The sequence below is a fragment of the Bubalus bubalis genome, chromosome 10 (genome assembly GCF_019923935.1).
Source record: "Bubalus bubalis isolate 160015118507 breed Murrah chromosome 10, NDDB_SH_1, whole genome shotgun sequence".
NCBI lineage: Eukaryota > Metazoa > Chordata > Mammalia > Artiodactyla > Bovidae > Bubalus > Bubalus bubalis.
In genome coordinates this window covers 22548495-22573480 of record NC_059166.1, presented here as the reverse complement: position 1 = coordinate 22573480, position 24986 = coordinate 22548495, and the positions used below count along the sequence as shown (strand labels likewise).

At 42.2% G+C, this 24986-nt stretch overlaps 1 protein-coding gene across 2 annotated transcripts in view; it reads left to right on the top strand.

Moving 5' to 3' along the window:
• Positions 1-24986, top strand: part of STX11 (syntaxin 11) — a 56463-nt gene that overhangs the window by 18078 nt on the left and 13399 nt on the right. The window contains exon 1 of one of the 2 annotated variants that reach the window (XM_006075212.4): positions 1165-1367. The exons of the other annotated variant lie outside the window; for it this stretch is intronic. The gene's annotated coding sequence lies outside the window, so the exon portion shown is untranslated. Of the gene's footprint in view, positions 1-1164; positions 1368-24986 lie in introns of those variants that run through there. 2 annotated transcript variants of the gene reach the window in all.

Genomic DNA, 24986 nt, shown 5'->3' with positions numbered 1-24986 from the left:
CATACATTTAGGTGTCAGGTTTCCTTAGGATGCTCTAGGCTGTAGCAGTTTTTCACACTTTCTTTGTTTTTTATAATATTCACAGCTTTTAGAAATATTCAGTTCAGTTAAGTTCAGTTGCTCAGTCGTGTCTGACTCTTTGCGACCCCATGGACTGCTGCACGCCAGGCTTCCCTGTCCATCACCAACTCTCAGAGCTTACTCAAACTCATGTCCATGCAGTTGGTAATGCCTTCCAACCATCTCATCCTCTGTCATCCCCTTCTCCTTCTGCCTTCAGTCTTTCCCAGCATCAGGGTCTTTTCAAATGAGTCAGTTCTCCGCATCAGTTGGCCAAAGTATGGAGTTTCAGCTTCAGCCTAGTTTGTAATCTAATACTACTTTATCTTGCTGTTCAAATTGCTCCCCTTCTGGCTGTGGAAGCTCTTTCGGTTGACTCTGCATTTCTTTGACATTCCCCATCAACGAAGATCTATTTCATCCCCCTTCTTGAGCATTTTCTAAGTCTCAGGCTTATTCAATATACCACTAACCTCCCATGACAAGCACTTTATCTGTCGATCTTTCCTCACTGGAATTCCAGGTTTTTGCGGGTAATGTTCTTGGCGGTGCTTTAGGCCACATAGCATCCTCATCGCCTGTGTGGACGCTGGGTTGGTACTGAATGAATGAAAGAGCCGGACTGGTGTTTAAAAGCTCACTGGAAAGGGGTGAATTCGAGTGAGTTCTGGGAAGAAGATACTCAGCCTCAGGGTGACTCGCAGCCTCCCTGCCGGCCGCCTACAGGGTAAGGACAGGTGCAGGGCCGGCCACAGTCACCCCCGCACTGAGAACCGCGCGGGAAACACACCCGCACGGCCTGCAAACGTCACCAGCGCAGGGGGATCCCCGGGGAAAGTCCAGCGCCTTTGAGCCACCCCCGCCACCCGGCTTCCAGGGGGCCCTCCAAGGAAGAGGAGGCTAGGGAACGCGGTGAAGTGCCCCGGGCGGCACACTTCGCGCCTGATCCTCGTCGCCCCCGCGCGGAGCATCCGGGGCGCACGCGAGTGAGAGGAGGCTGGAGCGGGTCGGCCCCGCTGCCGGGGGTCGGAAAGCACAGGCTCCAGGCGGGGAGGGGCGGGGCGGGAAGCCGGGGCCGTCGCCCGGGGGCGGGGCCTGGTCCCCAGCTGTGGGTGCTTCCGACGCCCGCGGGGCCGGGCGGGCGCCCAGATGCGGCGGCGGCGGCGCGGAGCACGGGCGGCCCGGGAGGAGCCGCGGGAGGCGCCGGGAGCCCATCCACCGGGAGTCGAGCCGCAGGTTTCCACCCACGCTGGGACGCGCGCCCACTGGAGACGGCTCCTGGGGTCGCCCGCGCGGTCCCGTTCCTGGTTCGTGTTCCTCTCCTTGGGGCTCTTTTTCTCTCTTTCAGGAGAGGCTGAGCGCTGTAGGCGTGCGGCCGCAGGGGTACTCGCTCGCTCGGGGACGCGAGCGATGCCTTCGGGGAGGGAGCACCTCGGGTCCCTCGCCGCCTGTTCACGTCGGGGGACACCTCTAATTCTGAGAGGAGTGATAGTTTTTTCCACCTAATGGACAAGGTCTGCGCATTGAGGGCTTCTTAGAAATTATTTCACTGACACGTGTTGGTAGGCTTCTTTTATACGGTATCCACCCAAGACTGCTTTTGTTTTTTCAGTCGAAAAGGCTGAAGTTTGGGGGGATTGTGTTTGTTTTTGGAATTAGAAGGGGCATGATTTCGATCACCTCTTCACTTCCTATTAGGTTGCACTTTCTAACCAGCTTGGCAGTATGACTCAGGAGCCAAGAAATACAGAGAAGTCGTACTGACTTGAAATATTTCCTTCCCAGCCTACAGAAGACTTTTTTTCCCCCTCCTTCTTCTTCTTTTTAGTAGAATGGAGACAAGAGATAGTTGCAGCGCCTAGGTGCTCCACACCGTCCAGAGAGGGAATTCTAGGCTTGGCTCGCACTGCTCAAGAACTGTATTACTTCCGGTGGTTCTCACGCACTTGTTGAAGCCGTTTCTCAGCAAAGGGAGGAGTTGTTATTTCGGGTATCCAAAAATGAGTCATAGAGCTTCTCTCTTACATGTGAGACTTTGTTAATGAACTTTTGAAAAGTGAGGTTTGCTCTGGCTGTATTTAAAATGAGATTAAGATGTGAAATGCAGGCGCTGATAAACTGGAACTGGTTGTATAGGAAGTAATAGTTTAAAGTTTTGTTTCCAAGAGCGCCTGGATGGTGCAGCATACCAGCTAGGCTCACCAGGCTGATGGAAGATAACCATTAAAATCATGTGCTTTGCCACAGAGGCCCCAAGAGAAATTTAATTTCATTATTCAATAACTGGTTTGTTACTGCTTCTGCTGGGATGGTGTAGTGGAAACATGTCATGTTACATAGTAATTGTATGTCACGCTGAATCAAAATCTTCTGGACAGTTTGTCTTTATAAATTAGTGCCATGTAAAAAATTGTGAAGATGGTGGATACCCCATGGAGCTGAGAAATTAAAATGTTCAAGCTGATAAATCCTATTGCAGCTGGATAGAGACACAGTAGAGATGTGGACAGCATCACTGTTGGAGTTGAGTTGAATTCAACCCAGCAAACAGTTATTGGACACCTTCTCTGTGCCAGTCTCTTTATCGAACTCTGGTTATATAATTGATAATAAGACAGGATCTTGCTGACAAGAACCCTAATGACCAGTGTAGAAGGCTGGCAAATCCCCTAGAAAATCCAGTAGGAGATGAGTGCAATGACAGACCTATGCTCACAGTTCAGCCTCTGTCCCAGTATGACTGAAGTTCCTGCAGCTCTGGGATTCTGAATGAAGAGGATCATCATTGCTGGAAGAATGATGAGGGTTTGAGTTTAATCATCTACTTTTCTTTGAAGGCAGCCTGTTGAGGTCATTGGGTCAGTGTTTCATTCAATAAGTGATTTTAAAATATATTAATTAGAAAGGCATGGTTTTTAGAGTGTATTTTTTAATTAATCACATTTCAAATTATCTAGTAACCATGTAAAAATAAGCCCAACCTGTTATTACCCCTAGATAACCACAGACATTTTAAAGTGACTAATTAATGGCAATGGCGCCCCACTCCAGTACTCTTGCCTGGAAAATCCCATGGATGGAGGAGCCTGGTGGGCTGCAGTCCATGGGGTCACTAAGAGTCAGACACGACTGAGCGACTTCACTTTCACTTTTCACTTTCATGCATTGGAGAAGGAAATGGCAACCCACTCCAATGTTCTTGCCTGGAGAATCCCACGGACCGGGGAGCCTGGTGGGCTGCCGTCTATGGAGTCGCACAGAGTCGGACACGACTGAAGCGACTTAGCAGCAGCAGCAACATTACAACACCACATTGAAACAACTTTCTGATCATTGTTTTTACAGTTCAGATCAATCTTTTCTAACATGTTATAGCTGTATAATTCAACATGAGTAAATCCACTGTTGGGACTGAAATCTGCTGAAGTACTTTTTGGAGCTAATACCAAAATAGATCCAGTTTTTTCCAACTCTGTAAGATATCCACCAAGTAAGGGAAACAGTGCTAAATTTGACACAAATTTTTCTTAATTTCCATACTTTCTTTCTCTTTCAAGAGCCTCAAAATTACTTTTTCTGTGAGAAAATATTGAGTGTGATCTTCATCATTGTACTCCTTGAATTTGGCACAGGCTTTGTCATGATAAGTTTTAGGGAGTAGACATCGATTAAATAATGAAGCTTAATGTAAGAGGAGGATTAGTCATCCAATGGAGGGATAGATGACCCAGCAGAAGGATCAGCCTGTTCAGGGTGGACACTGGCTGGGGAGAGAGCTGGAGACAGACTGGGTCAGATCACATAGGCCCATATGTCATGTAAGAGGTTTGAGTTTATCCTATAAAGGACTTTAATCATGTGAATGATATTATCAGATTCATCTGTGTTTGGAAAAGCCAACTTTGACTCAAGATAGAGAATAGGTTGGATGAGCGTGGCACTGGCCGTTGGGTGACATGGAGGAGATTGTTGTAATATTCAAGATGAGAAATTAAAGAAGCCTTGAGTCAAGCAGTGACAGTGAGGGACAGAAAAGAGGGAAGGAGCTGAGAGGTGTTTAGTAGGTGGAATCTGGCCTGGAACCCAGAAGTGGCAGTGAGAGAGTGGGAAGAGGTTGGGATGACTCCCACATTTCTAGTTAATGACTAAGATGGGAAGATAAATAGAAGAGTAGGCTTGGTTTCAAGGATAATGAGGACCTCTACAGGGTTTGGCATATAGTCGGTACTCATAAAACACTTTTGAAGTAATACTAATAACAGCTAACGTTTATTGAGTGCATATTAAGTTCTAGGCTTTATTCTAGGCTCATTATGTGAATCAAGTCTTTCACTCCTTATTGCAATCCTCTGAGATAGGTACTGTTGTTAACTACTTTTGACTGGTGCAGAAAGTGCAGTGTTAGTAATTGTCAGAGCCAGGAATTGATCCTGAGTGTCTTTGACTCCAGAACTTGCTTGTATTCTGTTTTCGTTTTTTATGTTTAGAATGTTTACTGACATAACTAAATATTAACAGTCTATTACTGAGTTATAAACTGTATGAATAACATGTTCTTAACTCTAAAAAAATGTTCATGTGTACATGTACATTTATGATGCACTTTAGAAAGCTATACATCAAAATGCAGAGCTTGCTTGTGTACTTTTTGTTTGTTTGGGTTTTGTTTTGTTTTACTTGCTTATGTTCTTACCACTTTGCTCTGATAGGCTGTCTCTATGAATGAATGAGTGATGTTTTGGACACTGTGGTAAACTCAAATTGGAGTCATTCTCCTGATTCTGACAATCCTCTCACAGCGAGGAATAGCCCAGTACATGAGATGGCTCCCAGGGGTCCCATTGTGCTGCGGCACCTCTGCCCCTCCCCTTATCCCAAGAAGTACCTGGTTGGTCTAAGAATAAGCTTAGCTTAATCAGAGCATTCCTCCTGGGAATTTAAAATATTTTAATGGAGATTTAACATGTCTGAAGGTTCCCAGAGCTTCCACAGCTGTGTCCTCAGAGGTGCCTCAGTTACTACCCTTCCCAAAGCACTAGATGCACAGCGCTTTGTGTTTCCTGCCTGTGCATGCATGCTAAGTCGCTTTGGTCGTGTCCGACTCTTTGCAGCCCCAGGGACCATAGCCCACCAGGCTCCTCTGTCCACAGAATTCTCCAGACAATACTGAAGGGGGTTTCCATTTCCTCCTCCAGGGGATCTTCCTGACCCAGGGATCGAACTTGCATCTCCTATGGCTCCTGCATTGGCAGGCAGATTATTTACCACTGAGCCACCTGGGAAGCTGCTTGTGTTTCTTAGATGCTCAATGTTTTATAGCTAAGATCTGTAGTATGCCTCCCATGGGGAAGCAGAAAGGCTGGCCAGGGGATATACATCTACTGAGCAGGGTCTGATAGTAGAAGATTTACTAACAGATGCAGGCAGGTCCATAACAGCTCCAGATCTTACAGTCTTGGTTTATCATCTGTATTCTGAGGCCTATTTTGCTTTGGTTTTACCCCAAACCAGGTAATTACCAACCTCTCCTGCTTCTAACTTTCAGAATCTTGGTAAGTTGAGGTTGGTGCCACTGTTTCCTGATTTCTTGATTTAAGCTGGGCAAAATGATTCAAGTTTCCTGGGTTTGGGCTGTCATTTTTATTTACAAGCCCATTCCTTTGGTCCTGATAAATATATTTTTCACTATCAAACCCCGAAATCTGACCCCAACTCTTCACTCTTCTCATCAGCTCATGATCCACTCTCTTTTGGCTTGAAACAATTCTCTGATTTTTGCCCAGCAAGCAAGGTCTAATTCTCTTTTTCCTCAGCGGCCTCTCCTTTAGACCATGTAAAGGTTATAGACACTGAATTACTGTAGTACCTAAATGAATCAACAAACTCACTTAAGTTTGAAATTATAAAATGCTCAAATATCTAACACTTGAAGTTTTGAAATGTTTTCTCCACGCATGAACAAAATGTTTCATTCAGCGTTTCTTTAGATTTACCAGGAAATCTCGATATTTATAGTTTTCTAGTATATGAAACTGACATAAAGCCTTCTGAGATAATCCAGTCCACGTGTTTACCCCTTGCTCTAAATTCCTATATGCCTGCCTGTTACTCATTCAGTGTTCAGAGAACAAGCAAGGAAGGGTTTTGGTTAATATTTTATGTGGGTTTGTCTAGCCTCCTCATTTCCACTGTGGTTTCCCTGAGTGCAGAGAATTGCCAGAGTTAAGGGCTCTTGTAGGTCTCTCAGCCTCCTCTGAGTTCTAACTATTCTGTGACTTTTGCTGACTATGAAACCATCTGTCAGAGTAAGTTTGCTGGTTACTCCTTCTGAGTTTGTGGGTACCAGACACTATTAGTTTATCTCTCAAGTTCTTTGTAAAACTCAATAATTTGATTATTTTTAGTAGGAAGAAGTTTTAGGATTGGTAATTTTCATTTATCTTTCTTGAGCTAATTGAATGTTTTCAATTAGTTTATATACTTTTTTTCTTTCTAGTGGATACAGTATCAAGGTAATTTAGAAAGTACAAAGTTGCTTAGTAAAGTGTTCCCCATTTTGTATACCCAATTGTTTCACTTATTTCTCTATTCAAAGATATATGACATTTTGTGCTGTTGCATAACTTGTTGGGTAATAGTGTAAATTCTGACTTTTTAGAGTAATGGGAATGGCTCAGTTGCTATCTTCACATGGAAAAAGAGGGAACAAGGATTGTTCTCACTTTTGTTTCAGAGTTGCATCAATGCCTGTCTCATTCCTGGTTTTGCTTTTAATTTCTGTTATGTTCCTGGGTGACATAACACACAGATTGGTGACACAAATCTGTTGATTTGAGATAAAATCAAGTACAGCGTGTAAGCGGAATTCTATAATATTAGTAGATATCCCCCGCTTTTTTCCCCCTCTTCCCTGATTATTACATGGCTAAACCAACATATGGACTTCCCTGGTGGCTCAGACGGTAAAGCGTCTGCCTACAGTGCGGAAGACCTGGGTTCGATCCCTGGGTCAGGAAGATCCTCTGGAGAAGGAAATGGCAACCCACTCCAGTACTCTTGCCTGGAAAATCCCATGGATGGAGGAGTGTAGTATGCTACAGTCCATGGGGTCGCAAAGAGTCGGACACGACTGAGGGACTTCACTTCACTTCAAACCAACATACAGTTATGTCAGTTGACAGGATTATACAGTTCTTCGTTCCTTACAAAGTAATCTCATAGATATTTTCTCTTTTAATTCTCATAAAACTCTGGCAAAATAGATATGACAAGTATTATTATTTTCTGTATTTTAGTTGTATAGATGAGGAAGGAGACCACTGGAGAGGTTAAATGACCTCCCAGCATTACCTGAGAAGTAAGGTGCAGAGGCCCAGTGCACTATGCTGTCATTACTCGACTAAAAGAGGCAAGTTTCCTCTTTTGACGTTAGGTCAAGTTTCCTGGGAACAGACTCTGAGACTTGCATATGAGAAACTTATTGGGAGGTACTCTGAGAGAGGACTTGGAGATGGAGAGGAGAGCAGGAATATGCAGATGGAAGGATGAACTGCAGTGCAGGTACAAGGGTGGTCTTCACAGTGGGGAAACTTGGAGGTGGGATGGCCCTTCAGAATTGTTATGCCATCTTGAAGCATGGGGCCTGGTCATTGTATCCCTGGCATCAACTCGTCATTGGATGTGGGCTGTATCCAGGCAGAAGTGTGTAATCTTGGGCCAAGCAACTCCCTTTATTTAGTCAAAGGCAGTTGCTGGAGCTATGAACCTTCTACAGTCAACATTCCTGGCAGCTGGAGGAGCAAGGGCCTTGGTCCTGAAGGGGATGTGAATATCCCATCAACCACTGCATTTCTCTGGAAGGCAGTGTTCTCCTCCATGAGGGCTTTGCCATGTCCTTCTGAGCCAGACTTGCCCTGCTAAGTGGAGCCCAGAATGCTGGGGTTTTGTCCAAGACCCTGGAGGATATAGAAGAGCTAATCAGAGATCAAGAAGATAGTAGTCTTAATCCTGGGAAGATTATGAGCAGAAGAGCCAGGTGAGAGTCGACCAGGATGAGTGGAGAAGGGTGCATCACAGAGAAGGCTAACCAAACACGCAGGCTGTTCAGACAATGGGCAGAAGAGCTGGTCTTTCCTGTAATTCAAGACTTTACTGTATTTGAATTAGTACTTACTAATTCAAGTATTGGCCACCTGATGTGAAGAGCTGACTCATTGGAAAAGACCCTGAAGGTGGGAAAGATTGAAGGCAGGAGAAGGGGATAGCAGAGGATGAGATGGTTGGATGGCATCACGGATTCAATGGACATGAGTTTGAGCAAACTCCAAGATATGGCAAAGGACAAGGGAGTGGTGTGCTGCAGTCCATGAGATCCTGAAGAGTCAGATACCAGTTAGTGACTGAACAACAACAGCAGCAAGGCTTTACCATTGTTAAACGGTAAGTGATTTTATTAGGCTCTATTTATTAGGCTGCTTGGAGGGCTACAGTCCATGGGGTCGCAAAGAGTTGGACACGACTGAGTGACTAAGCACAGTACATTTATTAGGCTACATTAGGCTACATTTTCTCTCTCTTCTCTCCCTCCTCACCTCTCCCTTTTTTAAAAGCCTTTGAAAGGCCCCAGATCAGTCCAGTGAATCTCAGTGTGTAGCCTGTAGATTATAAGATCAGAATTGCCTGGGATATTTTAAAACATGCCCCACAAACAAGCAACAAAAAGAAAACAGAAAAGGAAGTCCAGGTTTACATTCAAGATCTGCTAGAGTAGGATCTTTAATAGTGGAAACCATGAATTGACATTTTCAACCCATTTTCCACAGATAGTTTTGATCTGTGCTATAGTTCAAGTTCCATTGCCTGAACTCTTATGCCCTTGATGGTGACCGAGCCTCTTGGGATTTTTCAAGTTAGTGAAAAGTCACAAGAACTGTGGAGCAGAGGAGCACCTGAGCCTTAATCCCAGCAGGATGGATTTAGTGATATTCGCTCTTTGTCCTTTATAGCATATTCCTGGCTTGGTCACCGGAGAGCCTGGCCCAAATTTCCTGGCTGACTTCCAGCTGGGATTGCTTGAAAGAGGAGTTTCTGGCTTGGCCTTTTACTGTCTTGATAACTGGGGGAGAGATGCCAAATTCCTGGAATAGTTGTAGATTGAAAGGTTGGGGGTCGGGAGAGAATCAATGAATTTATAGGAATCAGTAATTTCTAGGAGGATAAGGAGGTTCCAGAAAATCTTATGCCAGATCAAACTTTGAAGTGCTGTCTTAAAGCTTTAAATGACCATCTAATAGACAGATTACTATGATAGGAAAATATATTACCTGATTCATTGAAATAGGGAATAATTATTTCTGTGGTGGCTCAGATGGTAAAGAATCCACCTGCAATGTGGGAGACCTGGGTTTGATCCCTGGGTTGGGAAGATTCCCTGGAGGAGGGAATGGCAACCCACTCCAGTATTCTTGCCTGGAGAATCCCCATGGACTGAGGAGCCTGTCATGCTGTAGTCCATGAGGTTGCAAGGAGTTGGATACAACTCAGTGACTAAGCACAGCACAGCACATTCTTCTTCAAAGGGAAAAGCACTAATTTTGAGGCAGGTTATTGCAGGAAATATTAGTCACCTAAAGAGTAGTCTGATAAACTCCTAGCAAATTTTGATGTGTTTTGTTCACCCTTGCAGCACCGAATTGCTCTAGTTCCTATACCTTCAATGATCTGGGTTGTCTCTGCCTGGTCCCTTCCCCTTTTCCTTGCTCAGCAAACTCCTAATAAGCCATTTAGAAGCGTCCAGTTGAGTTCTCCATCTTCCAGTGAGTTCAGAGAGTACAACCATCTCTCCCCCTATTCTTACATTTATTATTATCCTTCTACCAGCCTGTCCTCTTTTTTTGGGACTGCAACTTGAAGCGCGGCATTTAGTTCCCCCACCAGGGATTGAACCCACTTCCCTGAATTGGAAGGGTCGAGTCATAACCACTGGACCACTAGGAAAGTCCCTTGTCTTCTTCATCTTGAAGATAAGGAGTGTTATTTCCTCTTTGTGTACAAGAGACCTAGCTTCATCAGAAATGGTTGAAAGAAATAACCAGTCTGGCAAGCATAGTTATTCAACAGATATTTACTGAGGCTCTTCTATGAGCTGGACCCTCGAGGGCACGTGGCAAACACAGTAAGTACAGCCCTTAACCCCGTTGAGCTTATTGGCCAACAAAGAAGATAAGCAATGAAACAATTAACAATAGAAAACGATGAATGTCAGGAAAGAGGAAGTATCATGGAGCCAGCAACCCAGCTTAGTCTTGGGTCATCCTATGACCCAAGTTTCCCATTCTTATGAAACACAGTTTATATAAAAAATAGAATCTGTGAGCCTGGCTCTGGTTCTAAGACAAGGGACCTCTTTTTAAATAAAGGAAGATCTTTTGTTCTATCTAGTTCAAAATTGACCAGTCCTTCACACGCATGTGTGTTTGTGAGCACACACACTGGCAAAGATAGAACAAGAAAGTGACTCCATTTTTTTTTTTTTTGGCTGCATGGCATGTAGGGTCTTAGTTCCCTAACCAGGGATTGAACCTGCACCCCCTGCATTGGAAGTGTGAAGTCTTATCCACTGGACCACCAGGAAAGTCCTCAATGCCTTCATTTAATGAATAAAATAGATAGCAAGGAACTGAGAAGAAAGTTTCTATTCATCTCTTTCAATGGGCCATTGCTAGAAGCTAATGTATAAATATTTTAATATGTAATATACAGTGAAGGAATATAAACTTAAAGCTGACAATCATGAGCTTATGTTACAGTGTTTTTAAGGGTTAACTTTAAGAATCTGATGATTACAGCCTAGGAGGGTGCTTGACAGATTTGCCTTTGGATCTTGTTTTAGATCAAGGTAGAGGCACCTTTGCTCAGAGGTCAGTGTCTGCTCTGACTTCTCGTCTTTCCACTTCATTTTCTTGGCCCTGCTGTGGGAGGGCCTGGCACTGGCGTTGTAGCTCTGCCTGGCTTAGCAGCTCATGCTGAGTCCTTTTACGCCTTTTATGGCCAGTTCTCGCTCTTTGATTATTTCTGTACCTGCTTATTTCTCACTATTCATTTTAAAACTTAGTTGAGGGCAGCAATTGTGACTTCTTGATTTTTTAATCTTCTACATCTCTTCTACTGCAATTTATTTATGTCCAACAAAAGTCCATCTAGGAGGGAGGAGGGAGGAGGGTTAAGGATGGGGAACACATGTATACCTGTGGCGGATTCATTTTGATATTTGGCAAAACTAATACAATTATGTAAAGTTAAAAAAAAAAAAAAGTCCATCTAGTCAAAGCTATGGTTTTTCCAGTGGTCATGTATGGATGTGAGAGTTGGACTATAAAGAAAGCTGAGTGCTGAAGAATTGATACTTTTGAACTGTGGTGTTGGAGAAGACTCTTGTGGATCCTTTGGACTGCAAGATCAAACCAGTCAATCCTAAAGGAAATCAGTCCTGAATATTCATTGGAAGGACTGATGCTGAAGCTGAAACTCCAGTACTTTGGCCACCTGGTGGGAAGAACTGACTCATTTGAAAAGACCATGATGCTGGGAAAGACGGAAGGCAGGAGGAGAAGGGGGTGACAGAGGATGAGTTGGTTGGATGGCATCACCACCTTGATGGACATGAGTGTGAGTAAGCTCTGGGAGTTGGTGATAGACAGGGAAGCCTGGCGTGCTGCAGTCCACGGGGTCGCAAAGAGTTGGACACGACTGAGGAACTGAACTGAACTGATTACATTAAATAAATAAACATAGTATTTAAATTAAGAGTCCTTGGGTTGGGAAAGTAACCAGATTGCTTCTCTACTAAGAATCTATTTCCTGTTTAACCAGATATCACAAAGCAAATATGTGCACATTTAACCTATGAATGTCTGCTTTACTAAGAATACCATCCATTGGGGAATTCCCTGTTGGTTCAGTGGTTAGGACTTGGGCACTTTCACTAACAAGGCCAGATTCAATCTCTGGTCAGGGAACTAAGATCCCACAAGCCTCATGGTGTGACCAAAAAAAAAAAAAAAAAGAATCTGTTTGGCTGATTTACGGGAAGGGAGGGTTAAGTCGTCATAGAACAACGTTTACTAGATGTAGATGGAAGTGTAGAATGCTCCGCTGTGTCTCACTTCAGTCAACTTAAACACATCGGCACTGTCCACCATCTAGCATCTCAAAATAACATTGACACTAAAAAAGTGGAATTAAAGACTAGAATGAGAGTTAAAATATAACTCAGATTTGAAGTGTGATTTTAAATGAATGGACAAGTGATGTCCTGTGATGACCATAAGCCATGTTTTCTCTTATCTTTCTGCCCGTGCTTGGAATATTCCTTAGTATTGCAAATGTAATTTATGTTCTCATTTTTTTCTTGCTTCTACTATAAATATTGTATTGATATACAGGGAGTGTATGAACGATGAGGAAATCATTGCATCAGTTCTTATACTTTCTATTTTTCATAGTTCGAGCTTGGTTTATTGCTGAGTGTAGGTGGGTGACAAGTTTAACCACGGTGAATCCAATTGAATACTTTTGTAAATTAGTTCAGCTTTTATATTTTCATTGAGAGTTTTTTTCATTGAGAAACTTCCATGAGATTTTTAAAATATATTTAACTTAAAAAATATTTATTTATGGCTGTGTCAGGTCTCAGTTGCAGCGTGAGGGAACTTTCATTGCGGCCTGTGAGTTCTGGAATGTGAGGTAGTTACCCCAAGGCATGTGGGATTTTAGTTCCCAGACCTGGGATCGAACCCATATCCCCTGCATTACAAGGAAGTTTCTTAATCACTGGGCCAGAAGGGAAGTCCCTATATTTAATTTTTTATTTTATATTGCAGTGTAGCCAATGGACAATGTTGTGATAGTTTCAGATGGACAGCAAAGGGACTCAGCCATACATGTACGTGTATCCATTCTCCCCCAAATTCCCCTCCCATCCAGACTGCCACATAATACTGAGCAGAGTTCCCTGTGATATACAGTAAGTCCTTGTTGGTTATCCATTTTAAATAAAGCAGTGTGTACATGTCTATCCCAAACTCCCTAACTATCCCTTTCCCTCTGTTCTTCCTCCTGGCAACCATAAGCTAGTTCTCTGTGAGTCTGTTACTGTTTTGTAAACAAGTTCATTTGTATCATTTCTTTTTTTGGATTCCACATAAAAGGGAATACTATACTGTGAGAAGAAAAACTTTTTTTAGTTCCTGCTGGTGAGCTGAAATATTTTTCTCTTTTGAAAATGTAGAACTCTTTAGAGGATGAAGCTTATTCCGCAAAGAGTCAAAATTATAGTAGTACCAACCCATCTGAAAAGATTAACAGTTGGTGGAAGAAAATTCCATGTAGTCAGCATTCTTTTGTTTTTGTTTAATTAGAAAACTTCTCAAGATATTAACTGCCCTTTGCTGAAACTGAGTGCATGGACATTTTCTCCTGTTGACATCTAGACCCCTACACCTACCACTGACAGCAGCATAAACATACAGTAAACATTTTCGATTTTGTTCCTTCCATCCGGTAACTAAGTCATCAATAAACCTTGTATTGTGGTTTTTTTCTCTCTTATCTCTATCTGTTAGTCTAAAGTAGTATCTTATTTTTAATTTGTATTTATTTTCTAAAGAGCAGATCTTGTCATTTCATATTTTTATTGAGAATATTTTATTTCCTGTGATTGTCTTTTTATATGTTTTCCTCAATATATTTTGTCATCTTATTTTCTTTCTGGTTAAGATTGTGTATTCATATAATATTGTATATCTATCTAATGTCTGTTATGTTTTGTGCAAATATTTTCTTCTGGTCTCTTGCTTTGATTTTTAACATTTATTATTATTTTTGTTGCACAGAATTTTCAAATTTTGTGTAGTCACATTTGGTTATCTTTTTCTTTGTGAGTTCCCCTACAACCTCCAATCCAGTTTAAAGTTATCATTATCCCAGAGTACTGATAAATACTCCATTTTATTTTCTATTAATGTTACTGTTATTGACATTTGCATTTTTAACTCTCTCATGTTTCTGAGGTATATTATGGGGTCTGTGATAAATAAGGATTAGAGAGAAATAAATTATTTTTTTTAATAAATTCTTGCCCGTCAGTTACATCATTCTAGTTGCTTAAATTCTTTCCTCTCCTATTATTTTTCAGTGGCTGCTTCTTCAAAAACTAGCATTTTATATATAATTGGTTTATTTCTCCTTGTTTTATTCATGTCCATTTATCTACTTTTCATGTTTGCAAAAGTATCACATCTTTGTGTGCTTACTCACTCAGTTGCGTCTGACTCTGTGACTCCATGCACAGTAGCCCACCAGGCTCCTCTGTCCATGGGATTCTCAAGCAAGAATACTGGAGTGGGTTGCCAGTTCCTTCTCCAGGGATCACACCTTGAATGATTGTCTTATAATAGGCGTTCATATCTGTGGGGCTTCCTCTGCTTCACCAGTGTTGTGTTCTTTCCAATTTCTAAAAAAATTAACCATTTACAATTTGAGTTTTATTTTAGGATCACTTTCGTTTTCAGATTTATTTTTTAACTCTGTCAGGAGTTTTGGATTTATTTCCATCAAAATATTAACTTGAGGAGAGTTTCAGATTGCACTTATAACTGTGTCTAAGTGTCTGTGCTATAGCAGAACCTGTAAAGAAATGTTGACATGAGAAGGATATCAGCAGACAAGACGGACGGTTCCTTGAGAGCTTCTGGTTAACCCCAAGCCAAACTCATAAATTCGTATCATTGCCCTTTGGACTGGTGTTGTGGATTTCTAGAAAGCCTTCGTTTCTCCTTCCTGCTTTCTCCTCTCCCACCCTCCTCTTCTCCCTCCCTTCCTGCCCCACTTCCTTCTTCTTTCTGTCTCTTTCTCTCTCGTTTTTAATTTCATCAAAATAACACGTAGATAGAGTGAACTAATTCCATAAAACATTTAATAAAAAGAAAAGTCTAATGACAAAAAAGTCTATTTCACTTCCCCTTCCCCAAGGCAGCTACTTTCAACTATTTTTGCTGTTTCTTTTAGTATGTATATTCATGTCTCTAACACACTTCTATTACTATTTCTTGATTGCGTTCTATTTTGTTTTAGGCGTGGCCTCTTGACTTCTCTGTGTGGAAGATGGTGTTTTAATTCACTTTCACACCTCTTTTCCATAGACACACACTCTTCCTGTCCCATTCTCCCAACACAATTCCATTATACGTTGTTAGGTCAGTATTCTATTATTATATTTTATGATTATGAAAATGCCAATCACAGCTGAGCCATGATTACTTTCCTGTAACTACGTATTTCTTTTTGCTTTTCTAGAAGTTAATTGTGTTTTTCTATTGTTGCTGTTAGTTTTATTTACACTTACAACCTACTCAACCCCACATGGTCTAAATCTCCTCTCAAGATATTTTGACTCCTCAGAAATTCTATCAGTTTCACCTTCCTGAAGAAATCTCTCCGGCCACCTACTCATCTCATCTAGACAGAGGATCTTTTCAGCCAGGTTCTTAGCCATCATCTTTGTCTCCCTTTGCCATCATCCTGGGATGCCTTTGCCTCTCTCCTCTGTTCGAACTTGTTAGGAGTCTTTATTCTGTGTTATTTTTCTGCTTCATTTCTTTCTTTGGTGGAACGTATTCCTCAGCTTCTTCCTGAGAAGGAGAACAGGGGAGATAAAAAATTTTTTGAGACTTGGTGTCAATCTGAAAATGTCTTTATTCCACCTTCACCTTTGATTGATGGTTTGACTAAAGTCTGGGTTAAAAATACGTCTTCCTCCAAAGTTTAAAAGGTATTGTTCCATTAGTTTTAAGTTGTTTTGACCTTTAATGCTCTTTAGGTTATCTATTTCTTTCTCTCTGGAATTCCTATTATTTGGAATTTGAACTTAAACAGTTGGACCCCTAAAGTCCCATCTATTCTGTTATTTTTTGCTTCTTTTTCTTTCTTTCTACTTTATGGAAAAGGGTCTTCATTCTCCCGCCTATAGGCCGCAGGTCGGTGTGCTGGACTGAGTGAAGACATTCACTTAAACATCTTCTCTTTAGGCGGGCATCTCTAACCCAGTCTCGGTTCAGATTCTAGCCTTGCTACCCTCCTGCCACAGTAGGATACACTCACCTCTTTTTTAAAAAAATATTTTTATAAATATTTTTTATTTCTTTGTGCTGGGTCTTAGTCGCAGCATGTGAAATCTTTTAGTTGCAGCATGCAAGTTCTTAGTGTGGCAGGTGGGATCTAGTTCCCTGACCAGGCCTCCTGCACTGGGAGTGTGATGTTTTACCCACTGAACCACCAGAGGAATTCCTACACTCACTTTTTAAGAAGGCTTCTAACCAAACATATTTGTTATCACCCTACCACCACGGCCTCCTTTTCTGTCCTCAGCTTTCAGTTCTGGTTCCTAAGCCTTTGAGTACTTGTTTATGGGGTAATCATTTCTTGGTCTTCTCCACTTTTTTCTTAGGATTCGACTTTCTTGCATCTGCTGCGTTAGTTACCATTGGCCGATTTGCTTTACACATTCTGAAATTTTGTTGCTGCTTTCTTCTATCTTGTTCTTTATCTTGTTGGTATATGCCTTTTCCAAAGTTCCTTTAGTGGAATTTTGGAAGAAAGAAAAAGTAATGTTCAATTTGCCGTTTTACTCAGAATATAGATCTTGTTTAAACGTGTGTGTGTGTGTGTGTGTGTTAGTCACTCAGTCGTATCCAACTCTCTGCTATCCCATGGACTGTCTCCTGGAGTTTGCTCAATTTCATGTCCATTGAGTCAGTGATGCTGTCTAACCATCTCATTCTCTGCTGCCCCCTTCTCCTTTTGCCTTCAGTCTTTCCCAGCAGCAAGGTCTTTTACAATGAGTCACCTCTTCACCCAGGTGGCCAATGTATTGGAGCTTCAGCTTCAGCATCAGTCCTTCCAGTGAATATTCAGGGTTGATTTCCTTTTGGATTGACTGGTTTGATCTCCTTGCTGTCCAAGGGACTCTCAAGAGTCTTCTCCAGCACCACAATTTGAAAGCATCAATTTTTTGGCTCTCAGCCTTCTTTATGGTTCAGCTATCACATCCATACATGACTACTGGAAAAACCACAGCTTTGACTATATCAACCTTTGTCAGCAAAGTGGTTTCTGCTTTTTAACACACTATCTAGGTTTGCCATAGCTTTCCTTCCAAGGAGCAAGCATCTTAATTTCATGCTTGCAGTCATCATCTGCAGTGATTTTGGAGCCCCAAAAAATAAAGTCTGTCACTGTTTCCATTTTTTTCCCCTTCTGTTTGCCATGAAGTAATGGGACCAGATGCCATGATCTTAGTTTTTTTAATGTTGAATCTAGGGCATTAATATTCTGTCACCTGAGTTATACTGATTTCAGAATAGTTGTTTGGTTTTATAGGATCATTTAAAATCACTTGGTCTGTATGGGTTTCTTAAGGAATAGTACTTGAAGTATTTTGAATAAACTACCTCATGAAATAAACTGATTATGGATGGAAAATGTGCAAAGCCGTAACTCCTAATATCATGTTGTGGGTTTCCCAGGTGACGCCTGTGGTAAAGAACCCATCTGGCAGTGCTGGAGATGGAAGAGACAAGAGTTTGATTCCTGGGTGGGGAAGATTCCCCTGGAGGAGGGCATGGCAACCCCCTCCAGTATTCTTGCCTGGAGAATCCTGTGGATAGAGAAGCCTGGCGGGCTACAATCCATAGGGTTGCAAAGAGTTGGACATGACTGAAGCAGCTGAGCACGCAATATCATGATTGTAAAATACTTAAAAATTTACAGAGTGCTTTTATATACATTTTAAACCTCATTTAATTGTCAGAAAAAGAGACCTTTATAGGTAGTGTCATTACCATTGTACCAATGGAGAAACTGACACTCAGAGGTATGAAATGTCTCCATCCACTTTATACAGCTAGAGTTAGAAACAGGAAGGCCTCAGACACCTAGGGGAGCGTTCATTCTCCCACACCTCATTTGTTTTCAGGACGAGGCAGTTAGCTGATGAGCTAGACTCTTCCGTGAATGCACTTGGAAAGTAAAACAAACCCCTCCCCGACCAACAACAAACCTGGTGGGGTGGGGTGGGGAACAGGGCTTATCTCTATAGACATTTATGGGGGAGGCGTTTGCAGGGTGTTTATTGAATTAAAATTGTTCATCTGTTCCTGAAAGAAAGCCTGTCCACTGACTTTATAACCACTGAATCCTGAAGATACCAGTCCTCAGTATCCCGCTTTGGGATTCTTGAACATGAAAATAAAACACAAGGATTCTCTCATTCTTTTTTTTTTTTTTTTAATTAAGTCTTTATTGAATTTGTAAAAATACTGCTTCTGTTTTATGGTGTTTTATTTATTTATTTTTTGCCTCGAGGCTTGTGAGATCTTATCCTCCCCACCAGGGATCGAACCTGCACCCCCTGTGTTGGAAGGTGAAGTGTTAACCACTGAACCGCCAAGGAAGTCCCCTCTCTTTTTTAAAAGAATTTCCTTTCCTTTTCTAGGTTGCTCCTCGGTGTTCCTTTTTTACCTGATATCACCTACACAAAAATGTTGGTGGTGGAAAGTACAGTGGTCCCCTGGCGAGAATAAACCCCTAGAGAACTCTTGCAGTTTACCAGAAAAATGTTCCATAGTTTGTAATCAGGGTCAGTTCTTCTGGATACTGTTAAGTATTCACAGCCTTCTTGAATAGAAAAGAATCTGGGAGACTATGTATTAGATTTTAATCATTGGTTATTTTACAGTTATTACATATTGCTATTGTTGTTGTTCATTTGCTGAGTCGTATCCTACTTTTTGCAACCCCATGGACTGTAGCCCTTCAGGTTTCTCTGTCTATGAGGTTCTCCAGTCAAGAATACTGGAGTGGGTTACCATCTCCTTCTCCAGGGGATCTTCCTGGACCAGGGATTGAACCTGTGTCTCCTGTACTGGCAGGTGGATTCTTTACGGCTGAGCTACCAGGGAAGTCCTAGTTATTATATATAGTGGTATTAAATGATGAGACGTTTTTTACTTTCTATGTAAAACAATTCTGTATCATTGGATTATTTCTTCTTTATCTTTTCAAAGAGCAAGGGTTGCTTTCATAATCAGAGAAAAGGAGAGAGACTTTTACAAAGAAAACCTTAAATAATCTGCTGACCCATGGGTATTAGAGTTCACTTATGATTATGATATGAGTAACAAGATGTTAGTAATAAACTGTTCGTGGTAAATCAGCCAATGAACTATTTACACTGATAGTTACTGAATCTGCATTAGTTTTTGAGTGAATTAAAATCACAGAATAGATGATAATAGAGCGCATATACAGAGTGCTTACTCTCTGCTGGACAGTCTTCTAAGACCTTTTTCTTTTTTTTAACTGGAAGATAATTACTTTACAATGCTGTGTTGGTTTCTGCCATACAGTAAGTGAATCAGCCATTAGTGTATACATATCCCCGCCCTCTAGAGCCTCTCTCTCACCACCTCCTCATCCCACCCCTCTGGGTCATCACAGAGTACCAGGCTGAGCTCCCTGTGTTACACAGCAACTTCCCACTAGCTGTTTATTTTACATGTGATAGTGTCCACTCAGTTGTGTCTCACTCTTTGTGACCCCATGGACTGTAGCCTGCCAGGCTCCTCCATCCTTTGGATTTTCCAGGCAAGAATACTGGAATGGGTTGCCATTTCCTTCTCCAGGGGATCTTCCCCATCCAGGGATTGAACCGGGGTCTCCCACGTTGCAGGCAGACTCCTTAACGTCTGAGCCACCAACGCTACTCTCTCAATTCGTCCCACCCTCTCCTACCCAGCTTGGATTATCTCATTTAATTCTCTTCCTCACCTTCTGCAGTCAGTATTTATACATGTGGAAGATAAGACAGAGAGGAGGTGAATATAAGGAAATGTGACATCAGCAGACATTTGCAAAGCACTTCTCTGTTAGGAATTGCCCTCTCTTACTGCCAGGAACCCTGAAATCAGTGAAGAAGCCCAGGCTACTCCCAATGGCAGCAGAGTTCTCTCCCCAGGCTGAACACTTTGCCACGCTCTTCCACTGCCCTGAGTGGGTATGGCATTCTAAGCAGATTCTACAACTGGGAAGCAGTATCCTGATTGCCTTAAACACTCTGAAAGACTAGTAAGGCCTTAATCCAGTGCTCCTTAGGAACCTGGTTCACGTCACACTAATTTTTATTCCTTTTAGTCAGCAAGAAATGTCTCTGGTTCAGTCTTGGGTGACGAAGGACTGGAACATGGCAGGAGAATCATGTTTGGAGGTTGCATTTTGCCTACCTGGTGTTTACTTTACTGATTTGGACAATAAACTTAAAGTGGATGATACACTTAAACTATCTACCTCCATTTCAAAGCTGGCTTTTCAAGTTCTCAGAACCTCTTATCAGACTGAAACTCAGCCAGAGTTAAAGCTGCCTAGCCTCTCTGTGCTGTCCTGCCCCCACTCCTCAAGAACCTCGATTTAGCATACTGCATTATCAAACAGCTTCTGCAGTCTTTCTTGTGGAGGCTGCTTGTGTGTGAGATAGTCTTTTTTTAGCATCATTTTTTTTCTCCTTACCATGCTTATGACCACAATCCTCAAAAGGAAAGGAAGGCTGTTCTCAGACTTGTTAAGAAACACATGCTCCTTTTATGTGTATGCTTTACATTAATGTGTGTATACAGTATGAACAGGAAGTTGTAAATGTAGATTGTCAAAACCCAGGTGTGTAATTAGGCCATGATCAACAGGACAAGGATTTGGTACATGTTTCTTATGTTTGTGTGTTTAAATTGTAGCAATGAACTTTGGTTTAAGTGCAGCAGCCTTTACTTTTGAAGAATTATGATTTATCTGTGAGTCACATCATCCTCCTAGGTGATCTTTAAGAAGAAGACAAATTTGGGGGTATAGAGAAACCTAAAGAGGGGTGTATCAGTTAGCTCTGTCAGTATAACAAAATACTCCCAAATTACCATTGTTATTTCTCATCATTTTGAAGATTAAATGAGATAATCCACAATATGTAAAGCTTCTACAATAGTACCTGGCAGAAAGTAAATTCTGATTAGTTCTTCCAGTGGGTTCACTTTGAGGTCGGTCATACAGATGTAGGGGTGGGTCACCTGCGGGGGCTGGCCTCTCTCTCCATGTGGTCATTATCTTCCAGGAGGCTAGTCTGAGCTTCCTGACATGAGGCTTTGGTGTTCTTGGTACTAACAGGGCACAAGCCCCAGTCTGCTAGTGCTACTCAAGCATCTGCTGGCATCATGTTTTCTATTGTCCTGTCTGTTAAAGTCTCATGGCCAAACCCAGATTGAAAGTGTAGGGAAATTGACACTACGTTTTTGGGGTTTTTTTTGAGAATGATACTTTCTGTTTTAATACAAATAATATAAGCATGTATACATACAAGTACATAGATTGCCAGCTTTTGGTGCCCCCTCACTAAAGAACTGTTAAGAACACTTTGCCAGACAGGTCCAATTGATGTGTTGGCCTCTGCTCAACACAGGCTGGTTCCTCTTCTTCCATGTGCTCTCTCGTTCTGTTGTACCTGCTCTTCTATGCAGACCCCATTTATTGTCAGGGCTGTGAGTTTCCTAGCCCTCTGCCCTCCCTGTGAGTTGTGACTGCTGAGAAGCCAGCCGATTACTCTCAATGAAGCTTTACCTCACTCCTCCAGAATACTGAGGGTGATGAACTTTTATTAACAGGGCATGTCTTTTCTGTCAATACCACTTCTTGATCAGGAGGTACTGCTAAGAATTTGTGGCCTTTTTTTGTGTGTGTGCAATCAAATATAGTCTGCCTTTGGTAAAAATTACTCACATTTCTGTTATAAGAAAGATACATTCACTCCTATCATAGAATTTGAAGAAGCCTTATCACATTCAGGCATCAGCCTCTGAAGTCCAGAGGCCTGTCCATGATCTGCATCACTTCTGGGCACAGACAAGCCCCCTCAGATACAGCACATCAGATATGGATCCTCTTGATCTAGTTGGGTCAAGAGGATCTGGATCTATGGATCTAGATGTGGATCCGATAACTAGATAACTTTTTACAATCATACATTGTATCTATATTGCATATAGATATGATACATACACAGTATATATGATAACATATATTTTAGTTATCTATCAATAGTTATCATAGTTTTTACTTATCATGGACAAATTATCTCCTTATACACACCCAACACATAATGGTGAAAAGGCAAAAGATAACCCCTCAAAACTACAGAAACAGAATACAGGCAGCACTCAGCAGTCCACAGCAACTCAGGCCCGTGTGGTTAGGTGCCCCCCACTCCTGGGCCAGTGGAGGTTCCTTGATTAGGACCCAGTTCTCTTCCTCGGGAATGGTTCACTTGTGTCTCTCTACTGCCCTCGGCTCCATCCTCTGAAACATTCTTCCTTTTTCCATAAGAGATGGCTTATGTTTGCTTCTAAATAATTTCTGTGGCCTCATTCTTGTAAAAACCCAAGCTTCTAGAGGCCTCTTTTCCTTTGAATGATCTCTGTATCCTTTAGATCATATTTTTGTGCTTGTCATTGCAGGCATGCATGCTAAGTTGCTTCAGTTGTGTCTAACTCTGTCTGACGCTATGGACCATAGCCTGCCAGGCTCCTCTGTCCGTGGGATTCTCCAGTCAAGAATACTGGATTGGGTTGCCATGCCCTCCTCCAGGGGATCTTCCCAACCCACCTTTTCTTATGTTTCCTGCTTTGGCTGGTAGGTTCTTTACCACTAGCGCCACCTAGGAAGCCCATGTTTGTCAGTAAAACTCGCTTAAAAACTTTGAGGATTTCCTTAAAATCCCAAAGAGTCCATGCCCCTAAAATCCACAGCCACAGTTCTTCTTCTTCTTTTTTCTTTTCCAAGTCAGACAGACCTCCCTTGACTCTGGGCTGAGTGTCAGACTGCTATGAGACAGTGCCTCTAGGAGTCTCAGAGCCCCTCTTGTCCAGCTGAGAAGGGCTACAAGGCATCACGTTAAATTTTACAAAAGTCTTCTCTCTGAGGCCATTTCTTGCTCTAAGAAGCTTGTCTTCCAGCTGAAGAGACTGGAGATATAAAAGATTTTCTTTTCCAATATCATGAGTTCTGGTTCTTCTCTATTTTCTCAAAATAATGCTTATTAACTGGATAAATCATTTTGCAGCCCATCCATCCTTTGCGGAACCTTCTATGCAGCTAGAAACACTCAATGAATGCTTCCAAGCTTCTGCTGGAGAACTTGGCAGCTAGATTCAAAATTCATTGTGTACATTTTCTGTCCTTTATGCTGCTGCAGGCATCACTTTTACCAGTTGTTTTGCTGCTAAAGAATGTGGGTTGCCTTTTTGCCTTATAGCTAGAACTGGACATGGAACAACAGACTGGTTCCAAATAGGAAAAGGAGTTCGTCAAGGCTGTATATTGTCACCCTGCTTATTTAACTTCTATGCAGAGTACATCATGAGAAATGCTGGTCTGGAAGAAGCACAAGCTGGAATCAAGATTGCCGGGATAAATATCAATAACCTCAGATATGCAGATGACACCACCCTTATGGCAGAAAATGAAGCAGAACTAAAGAGCCTCTTGATGAAAGTGAAAGTGGAGAGTGAAAAAGTTGGCTTAAAGATCAACATTCAGAAAACTAAGATCATGGCATCCAGTCCCATCACTTCATGGCAAATAGATGGGGAAACAGTGGAAACAATGGCTGACTTTATTTTTCTGGGCTCCAAAATCACCGCAGATGGTGCTTGCAGCCATGAAATTAAGAGACGCTTGCTCCTTAGAAGGAAAGTTGTGACCAACCTAGACGGCATATTCAAAAGCAGAGACATTACTTTGCCAACAAAGGTCCGTTTAGTCAAGGCTATGATTTTTCCAGTGGTCATGTATGGATGTGAGAGTTGGACTATAAAGAAAGCTGAGCGCAGAAGAATTGATGCTTTTGAACTGTGGTGTTGGAGAAGACTCTTGAGAGTCCCTTGGACTGCAAGGAGATCCAACCAGTCCATCCTAAAGGAGATCAGTCCTGGGTGTTCATTGGAAGGACTGATGTTGAAGCTGAAACTCCAATACTTTGGCTACTTGATGCAAAGAGTTGACTCATCGGAAAAGACCCTGATGCTGGGAAAGATTGAGGGCAGGAGGAAAGGGGGACGACAGAAGATGAGATGGCTGGATGGCATCACTGACTCGATAGACATGGGTTTGGGTGGACTCTGGGAGTTGGTGATGGACAGGGAGGCCTGGCATGCTGCAGTTCATGGGTCGCAAAGAGTCAGACACGACTGAGCAACTGAACTGAACTGTACAGTTTCCTCATCACTATCCAGCCTCCACTGAGAGTTTGCCTGCCATTTTCCTGGTTTTTGCTATTGGCTACCTCTCTGCTTTTCACCTGCTGTTTGCTCCCAAAGCTGATGCTGCATGTTTTAAGCCTGTCATGGCAACGTGCTGCTTGTAGGTAACAATTTCTCTATCAGTTAGTTTTTGTGGCTTAAGAAACTGCCACATATCTTAATGGCTTAAGCAGCAATGGGCTTCCCTGGTGGCTCGGAGGGTCAAGTGTCTGCCTGCAATGCGGGAGCCCCGGATTCTATCCCTGGGTTAGGAAGATCCCCTGGAGAAGGAAATGGCAACGCACTATGATACTCTTGCCTGGAAAATCCCATGGACGGAGAAGCCTAGTAGGCTATAGTCCATGGATTTCAAAGAGATGGACGTGACTGAGCGACTTCACTTTCACTCTTAAGCTTCAATGATTAATTATTTCTTACAGTTCTATCAGTTGGCTCATCGGTTTTCTATTGGTTGTCTCCTGGCTCATTTGTGTAGCTGCAGTCACTTGATGGATTAGCTGGGGGCTGGGTTCAGCC